The sequence below is a fragment of the Rhineura floridana genome, chromosome 4 (genome assembly GCF_030035675.1).
Source record: "Rhineura floridana isolate rRhiFlo1 chromosome 4, rRhiFlo1.hap2, whole genome shotgun sequence".
Lineage (NCBI taxonomy): Eukaryota > Metazoa > Chordata > Lepidosauria > Squamata > Rhineuridae > Rhineura > Rhineura floridana.
In genome coordinates this window covers 139,570,550-139,580,592 of record NC_084483.1, presented here as the reverse complement: position 1 = coordinate 139,580,592, position 10,043 = coordinate 139,570,550, and positions in this window count along the sequence as shown.

Here is a 10,043-nt window from a genome sequence, read left to right as displayed (position 1 = left end):
GATGAAACTTGAGACACTTCTGTTCTTATAACACTCATATACTTACCCCAAGGATCTGCCTGAGCCACTTCCTTATTCACTATTATGCACTATTATTATTCTACACATACTGTGTTCATTTACCCTTTAATTGTTGTTATGTGCCTTCAAGTCGATTACGACATATGGCAACCCTATGAATCAGCAACCTCCTAGAGCATCTGTCGTGAACCACCCTATTCAGAGCTTGTAAATTCAGGTATGTGGCTTCCTTTATGGAATCAATCCATCTCTTCTTTGTCCTTCCTCTTTTTCTACTCCCTTCTGTTTTTCCCAGCATTATTGTCTTTTCTAGTGAATCCTGTCTTCCCATTATGTGTCCAAATTATGATAATCTCAGTTTCATCATTTTAGCTTCTAGTGTTGGTTCTGGTTTAATTTGTTCTAACACCCAATTATTTGTCTTTTTCACAGTCCATAGTATGCACAAAGCTGTCCTCCAACACCACATTTCAAAGGAGTTGATTTTTCTCTTATCCGCCTTTTTCACTCTCCAACTTTCACATCCATACATAGAGATCGGGAATACCATGGTCTGAATGATCCTGACTTTGGTGTTCAGTGATACATCTTTGCATTTGAGGACCTTTTCTAGTTCTCTCACAGCTGCCCTCCCCAGTCCTAGCCTTCTTCTGATTTCTTGACTATTGTCTCCATTTTGGTTAATGACGGTGCCGAGGTATTGATAATCCTTGACAAGTTCAATGTCCTCATTGTCAAGTGTAAAGTTACATAAATCTTCTGTTGTCATTACTTTAGTCTTCTTGACGTTCAGCTGTAGTCCTGCTTTTGTGCTTCCCTCTTTAACTTTTATCAGCCTTCGTTTCAAATCATTACTGGTTTCTGCTAAGAGTATGATATTGTCTGGATATCTTAAATTATTGATATTTTTCCCTCCAATTTTCACACCTCCTTCATCTTGGTCCAATCCCGCTTTCCGTATGATATGCTGTGCATATGGATTAAACAAGTAGGGTGACAAAATACACCCCTGTCGCACACCCTTTCCAATTGGGAACCAATTGATTTCTCCGTATTCTGTCGTTACAGTAGCCCCTTGTCCAGAGGATAGGTTGCACATCAAATCAGATGCTGTGGCACGCCCATTTCTTTTAAAGCATTCCATAGTTTTTCATGATCTACTCAATCAAAGGTTTTGCTGTAATCTATAAAGCACAGGATGATTTCCTTCTGGCATTTCTCTCCCTATATATGGTAAGAGCCTTTGTTGTAGAATCTTGAGCATTACTTTACTTGCATGGGATAGTAAAGCAATAGTTCAATAATTACTGCATTCTCTGGAATCCTCTTTCTTTGAATTGGGATGTATATTGAATGCTTCCAGTCTGTTTTCCATATTTCTTGACAAATTTTTGTCAAAATTTGGACAGATTCAGTCTCACTTGTAGCAACTCTATTGGTATGCCATCTGTTCCTTGTGATTTGTTTCTTCCAAGTATTTTAAGAGCAGCTTTCACCTCACATTCTAAAAGTCTGCTTCTTCAAAATACGTGCATTCTTCCCTGATAATGTCTCTGACTTCAGTCCATAGTTCTTCTGGTTCTCTGTCAACTAAGTTTAACGCCTCATATCTGTTCCTTATTTGATCTTATGGGATGTTATTTAAATTGTATTTTGGCATTATGATTGCTTTGTTGTTCTTCTTTAGTTTTACTCTGGTTTTCGTCGTGACCAGTTCATGATCTGAACCGCAGTCTGCTCTTGGTCTTGTTTTCGCAGAAAGTATGGAACTTCTCCATCTTCTGCTACTATTTATATAATCAATTTGATTCCTATATTGACCATTTGGCGTCACTAGGGTTGGTGTCACCCGGTGCGGCCCCCAGCACCTGCGCGCACGGCGGAGCACGCACGTGGCCGAACGACAGGCCTGACCCATAAGAAGACCGGTACGACCGTACTTCAGTGGGATTTCAGTGGGTAGCAGCAAAAGCAGAAAGAGGGTGGGCAGCAAAGTAAAGGGGTAGCTAATAGACTGATGTCCCCCTTACTCAGGAAATCCCCCCACCCAATCCTCAGAAGGAAAACCCAAACCCCCCTTTGAACACCCCCCGTTCTGCACTGGGAACCCCGGAGTCTTCTTTGGGGTGCTCGGCTCCTCCTAGGCACTCACCTGTTGGCTCTGGCTGTGGTTGTCCGCCTTGGTGTCGGGCTCACTGCTCCGCAGCAAGGATTCACAGAAGCAGCAGCAGCTCGGCCACCAGGCGCACCATCCTCCTGCAGCGGGCGGCTTTAGGGCTCCGTGACGGCAGCGACAACTCAGCAGGCAGCAGAAGCAACAACAAGAGAAGGAGCAGGAGGCGGAGCGGCTTTAGCCTAGCCTGCCTGGTAACAGGCTGCAACGCTGCTGAAGTTGAGGAGGCCCCGTCGCGTGGGAGATCCAGCCCGGCGCCCTTCCCTCATGTGCCTCAGCGCCTCCCTCACATGTCAGTGCGTGCCGCACGTGCCGCCCAGGCAGGGCTGCTCTCTGCCGTCTGACTGCCCTACTTCCTGGTGCCTAGGGGCGGGGCAGCTCTGGGTGACACCCCCCTCTCATGGTGTCACCCGGTGCGGTCCGCACTCCCTGCACTCAGGTAGTGACGCCCCTGATTTGGTGATGTCCACACGTACAGTCGACTTTTCGGTTGCTCAAAAAATGTGTTTGCGAGAAACAAATTATTGGCTTCACAGAATTCAACCAGTCTTTCTCCTGCTTCATTTCTATCTCCTAAGCCCCATTTTCCTACAATTCCTTGTTCTTTGTTCCCTACTTTTGCATTCCAGTCCCCCATGATTATCAGCACATCTTGTTTTGGTGTGTGATCAATTTCCTCCTGTACTTATGCGTAAAATCTCTCCAATTCCTCTTCTTCTGCATTTGCCGTTAGAGCATAGACTTGGATAATGGTTATGTTAATAAGTTTCCCATTAAATCTCATTGATGTAACTCGCTCAGAGCTTGCGTTATAGCTCTTAATTGTTTTTGCTACATCATTTCTCCCTATTAAAGCAACCCTGTTTCTTCTTAATTTCTGATTTCCTGCATAAAATATTTAGTAGTTGCCTGATTGAAAATGTCCCATTCCCGTCCATTTTAATTCCCTCACACCTAGTATTGTAATGTTGATGCATTCCATTTCTTGCTTGACAATTTCTAATGAGCTTCTCACATTCCATGTTTCTACTGTGTGCATCTTACAACTCTGGACTCTCCTTTCACATCTGTGCGCATCAGCCTCTGGGCTTCCTTTTGGCTTTGACCCAGCTGCGTCAGTCACAGCACTACTCGTACTTGTCCTTTGTTCTTCCCCAGTAGCTCAGTGAGTGCCTTCTGACCTGGGGGTTTCATCTTCCAGCACTATCTCATGTGGCATTTTGGATACTCTGTTCATAGGGTTTTTGTGATAAGAGGTATTCAGAGGTGGTTTACCATTGCCTTCCTTTGAGTTTGGGTTCATCTTAGTCTGGTGTTTCAGCTTTGGCCATTCCGTCTTGGGTGCCCCTGCTAGGAGTCTAGCCTCTTGGTATAGACTCCTGATGGCATTGCTCTCAGCTTCTTCAACACTCTCAAACTCCCTCACCATGTTAAGGTGTGCATCGTAGAGGGAACCTTCTTCTACTACTTGTGTTTAACGGCAAATCAAGGCCAGGATAAGGCCCTGTTATTGCCACCTACTGTCAATCTCATGTTACACAACTCATTCACAACTTTTCATAAAGCTTAGTATCATTAACAAACTGCCAAATATTCTCCAGTACCAAGCCCCAGGGACATTTGTCTCAAAGGGCCAAACCCACATTCAGTTTTCTAATCCCTGAAACACTAAGCTTTTGGAAGACAGGCTCGCTATCTTCCACATATCTAATGCAATCACAAATGACATGGTCCACAGTTTTCACCACTCCGCAAATCTCACAGTCCTCAGAGTCCATAAGTCCAACAACACACTATTTCTTGTTCCATGCATATTTTATACTTCTGTTTGAACTCAGAGAAGCTCTGCAAACATTTCTGTTGATCTATGTCTCTTTGGCCAATGAGCTTCTTGCTGTCTAGCCAATCAGCTCTGTGTACAACTCAGCCAATCCTAACCCAAAAGTGTAGCTATGACAAAGAAGTCCCTCCCCTTCACCTGGCTGCTTGTGAGCCCTCCTAGGAAGGCTCCTACTCCATCTGTTGTTATGAGGCCTATCTAGCACAGGCGCTATAGCAAATTAGGGAGGAGCCAGGGAGGAGTCTAGGCTGCTTCAAGAGCAGCCCTTTTTGGTAGTCAGAATCAGAATCATACATAGGTTCCAAGCAGGCTCAAAGCTGTGAGAGTAAAGCACAGGACATAATGTGAGTCTCAGTGTTGTCTATTTATAATAAATATGAGACTATTTTTTATTTTATTTTCATTTATTTTGGGGAATGGATAGGGAGACAATTGAGAGGAGAAATATCACGCTGCCTCAGTGTGTACGCTTTGCTGTAACAGTTTGCTTTGCTTGCAGGACTGGGGTGGGGAGCGAGTGAGAGTTTTTTGTTTTATATTTGTTAACACAGAGAAAGTGACTGAACAGTTTGAGTCTCTTTCTATACTAAATATTTACCAGTATCTATTTTTTTTACTACTTAAGACGTTTGCATTTATTTTTATGAATGGGCAGGGGATAGTATAGGGGGATTGGGAGAATTGGTGGACTTTTGGGAAGGGGTAGCTGATGAAGGTGAGTTATTTTCCAGTTTCCCTGTATGCTCATCCTCCATGTGCTTGGCAGTAGTCCTCCTCTCCTGCAAGCGTGTGTTCTCCCAAGGGCTTTTGGAAAGGTGGGAGCAAGAGGCTGCAGTAATTCTCCACTCTCTTAATGTATTTATTTATTTATTTATTTCATTTTTAAACCGCCCACAGCGAATAGCTCTCTGGGCGGTGAACAAAACAAGATTAAAATACAATATTACAATAAAATTACAATAAAATCAGCAACAAGTTAAACGAGTTAAATGTACCACCAGTCTTTCTATCCTCTAAGCCCGCAAGATTGCTTTCAGGAAGTTCGTAGGAGATGGTGGATCATTGCTCCAATCCAAATTTTGCTCCCTTGCTAGAGTTGCAATCTGAACCCCACTTACGTGGAAGTAAGCCTCACTTAATTCAATAGGACTGAATTCTAAGTAGACATGGTTAGGATTGCACTGTAAGGTGGTGACTTGCTGAATTAAAGACTCTTCTATAAGCTTGTTTGCTCCCAAAGTCTTTTGGAAAGTTAGGAGGAGGCCTAACTACTGACAGATAGAGGGGAACTATACTTTTATTATTGTAGCCTAACATAGCACTTGGCTTTTTTGCAGCCACATCGCACTGTTGGCTCATATTCAGTTTGTGATCAATAACAATTCCAAGATCCTTCTCGCATGTAGTATTGCTAAGCCAAGTATCTCCCATCTTACAACTGTGCACTTGGTTTTTTCCCCTAGGTACAGACCTTTGCACTTATCCCTGTTAAATTTCATTCTGTTGTTTTCAGCCCAATGCTCCAGCCTATCAATATCACTTTAGAATTTTGTTTCTGTCCTCCAGGGTATGAGCTATTCCTACCAATTGTGTATCATCTGAAAATTTTATAAGCATTCCCTGCACCTCCTCATCCAAGTCATTACTAAAAATGTTGAAGAGCACTGGGCTCTGGACTGTGGTACCCCTTTCATTTCTTCCCCCCACTTTGAGAAGGAACCATTGATAAGTACTCTTTGAGTATGATTCTGTAGCCAACTGTAATCCAAAGACCCTTTCTCTTCACTTGTTGAAGCCCAGTAAAAGAAGATTCATTTCTACCAAGCCTGGTTTTAGCATCTCAGGTTCCTCTAGGTAAAACTGAAACTGAGAAATTCTGCAAAATCTTGGCCTAGTGGCTGAAAAATGAATCCCAAAGCTATGGTATGGTCACACTCTTATGCTTTAAGAAACATCATGCCAAATTTTTCCTTTCAAATATCATTGAGATGATTCCTTGGGTTTGGCAATAGGAGAGGGTAACAGGGGATGTAAATGGGGGGAAATGCAGTTCCAAATACTTAAGACCGGCCTAAGACATTTTGCTGCCTGAGGTGAAGAACAAGATGGCAACCCGCCATACCACTTGCAGAAATTGATTGGACTGGCAGTTTAAAGTTACTTCAACAATGATGACAGGACAGGGTTCTCCACTGTACCTGAGGGCTGCAGGCTAGTTTTGGAGGGCAGAAGAAGGCAGGCTGCATGATGCATGCAGCTCTGTCCTCTAACACCTTGCTGCTGCTCTTCACCCTCACTTGAGGCAGCTACCTCACTCTGCCAAATGGAAGGGCTGGTCCTTCTATAGGTTCTGTTTCTGTGGGGGATAAGGATTTAAGAGTTTAAGCCAAAGACTTCACAGAAAATATTTTGATGAGGGATTTGAAGGAACAGAAAGAGTTGACACTATGGAAGTGTAATGAGAGGAAATTCCATGCACAACTGAAAGAGCACTTTGATTCTGGCAGAGCTATCCATTAAACCTTTTGCCAAATAAAGATTTTTTCTATTCTGCTTTCAGGGCAGACACAATTTGTTAACATGACTGTCCTCTCCAGATTAATCATTTTTTCCTTTGCTGAGTGATACTGTCAGGCTCTTGAGTTTAGTGTGGTGAATCCACATCCTTGGAAACTGAAATTCTAAAACCAAAGAGAATTGTCTTGGATTAGCTACACTAACTAAGAATTTTTATAAGGTTGACACAGTTTGATAAATAAAAGGCAGGAAGAAAGACATTTTAAAAGGTTTCAGATATTTATTTATTTATTTATTTATTTATCATTTGATTTATATCCCACCCTTCCTCCCAGAGGGAGCCCAGGGTGGCATCTACCGGAAACAAAGGCTACTTTCACACATGGGGCTGATTGCATTAGTTTAATGGATTAAAAAGGTAGCACTTCTGTCACGATTTCTAACATCCCTTTCACATTGCTGTACCTGTTGCATTAAGGAACAGCAGCTCTTTCAGCCCATATACTGGCATTTCGCTCAACTGTCTTTCACACAGCTTGTTTTCGTCCCTCACCCATGCACACTGTTCCCCATTGTGTAGGAGGTCTAAGATCTCGTCCCATCGCCATGCAAGCCCTCTCCCTTTAGGATCTGACTTTTTAAATTATTTTAGTTGTATCAAGACAGGAGTGTGTGTGGGAAATGCTGCTATCTGCACCGATGCCAGAATACCAGTACAACGTTCATCAGGCAAAAAACCCCCCGCACAACTAAAGGGTAGGAACACACTGCATGCTGGGATGCCTGTCACGTGAGTGGCTGCAGCTAGTGAAAAACTCCTGCAATCTTCTGGGTTCCCAGCCTTGCTAACGGATTATTTTTGGTATCATTTATCATGGAAATTAGCACTAAACTTCCACTGTATTCCACTAGAATTATGGAGCTAGCTTGTGTGTCATGTGAAAGATCAAATATAATGCGCAAGTTATTCTGACGATTTCACGGAATAAAGTGCAGTGTGAAAGCAGCCAATGTTTCTCATTGACATCTACTTGACACACTTTTGAATGACTATAGCAAGAATTTGGTTGTGTTTTCAAGCATATATGAATCACTGTGTAAGCAAAAAGAATTCAGCACCCATTCTTTCTGATGCCCAACTAGTCACAATTTTCACAACAAATTGTACTTGCATAACGGCACTACGCAAGGTTTGCTTTGCTGAGTACTTTTTTAAAAAAGATCTTGAAACAATTGCATTTGTATTCTTTGTTTCTGAGACTAGCAGGCTGGAGACAGTGTTCTGAAAATTCTGAACAATGGGTTAATATCCATGTGATTCATAAGACATTAAATGCATGTCTTGCAGGGGGGAGGTGGGTGGTGAATGAAGTGCAGCATGTTAAGTAGCGACTGAATGAAAGCAGCCTGTTCCAGGATTTCCTTAACAAATATTGCTGAGGTCACCGTCACAGATAAGGAGAAAAGCATAATGCTTTGTTCAGATTGTCTGCCCACCTGTTCCTCTGGTTGACTACTTACTACCTTGCCTATCAACTGCCAGAACCTGAGAGTAAGTCATCGACTTTTTGCTAATGCTCATTTTTTCAACATAAACAAATGCATGAAAAAGCTCTGAGTAATTGTTTCAGGAATAAAATGTAACAGCATTGTATGAGGTACATTGTAGTCTGATTCAGATCTTTCCCAATCAAACTTTGTTAGATGTCCTTTCTGCAGGTTGCTGTGCTGATTGGGTTTAGAACTTCAGCAGTCAGGAATACCATGCAGGGGAACTCAGTCACACAGCCTTTGTTAAGCAGTTGTTTCACTGTCGTAGTTCAAGGCCTGTCAGCATTCCTTATTTTATCATTTCTTATTTTCAGCAATCTATTACTTTGGCTATTCTTCTTAGCCCAGAGTTTGAGCTTGGCACAGCCCAGATGTCTTTATACTGTTGTGGTGGATGGTGTTGCATAACAATTTTGATTTAGCCATTTTATTCATTGTCTGAAGAGCAATAAAGAAAATAACTATTATTTGAAGGTGTTAGGAAATTGTCCGGAGAGAGAGAGAGAGAGAGAAGAAGGAAGCTTTCTAAATTCAAATTACATTTTAAGAGGGCACTTGATAGTAAGAGAAGCTCTCATTTCAGAAAGTTCATTTTGGAAGAGAGATTAACTCTCACAGTACAACTCTTGGTCATCTTCCAAGTATAGGAAACCACCTCTTGGCAATTGTGCCCCTCCTCTGCTTCAATACTTGAAGGCCTTTTTATTCTGGACTGGTATATCCTCAAGAAATATAAATGATCATTCCCATAAAATCTCATTTTCTCCAATTCATCTTCTATATCTTTATACTTTTTGTTACATCCAGGCTTCAAGCCCTACCTGTATCACAACTGCTGTGCTTAACCTCATAGAATCAAAGCTGCAGTGTTTTAGAAGTGCATCAAGTCCAATCTTCTACTACAAGAAAGTACAAATCAGTGCCCCCTCTTCACCTCAGATCAATCCTGACAATAGTGTGCAACATATCCCCCACACTGATTAGGAAGACAGTCTCGACCAAAAACAAAAAAGATGAACCTCACAAGATGCTAAAGAAAGGGCACATATTATTTACATAAATGTTTCAGTGTTCTGTTGTTACATTAATGTGTTTTGAGCAGTCAAGAGGGAATTCAATAACTGATTTAGATTAACTGCATGTCAGGAACTAGTGAGTCAAATGCCTGATCTATAATTGTCCCTATATTATGGTACCCATCCTGGATAAATCACTGTTCCTGTTTTGTCAAAAGAGAGATAAAACATGAGCCCTTTACAGACATTATAAGAATGTAGAATGAACATGTATTGGCAGAGACAGCACTGTGGCAGCAGGCTCTGCTGTTGACCTATACATGTTTGTTTCAACTTCTGAAGCAGCCCCACACACATACGCATGTATGGATATTCCGGATAATTGGGAACCCTGCTGGAGCAAGCAGATATATTTCCTAACACATCCTGCTCAAGATTCTACAACAAAGGCTCTTACCATATATGGAGCGAGAAATGCCAACTGGATTTAGAAAGGGAAGAGGCACAAGAGATCATATATATTATATTGCTTATATTAGCAACAATGGAGTTAATTTTAGGTGGTGTGCTAGGCATTTTAAGGCATAAAGTGTTTTTACAGCTGTTCAAGAACATGATTTTTGTAATTTTCATTGTACATTGTTTTATATTCTGCCTTTCCTCAAAATGTGATCCTCAAACAATCCTGCGTGATAGATTAGGGTGAGAGATAGTGACCATCCCACTGAGCGTCATGGCTGAATAGGGATTTGAACATGGGTCTCCCAAGTCCTAGTCTGACAGTCCAACCACTATACCACACAGGTATCAACAATATTAATATTGCATTATTATTAATATTAATAACTGTACTTGTAACTTGACTTTCTAATCACAAACTTTGTAGTGTCACTTGGTAAGAATGTAGATTAAATCTTACTGAAAA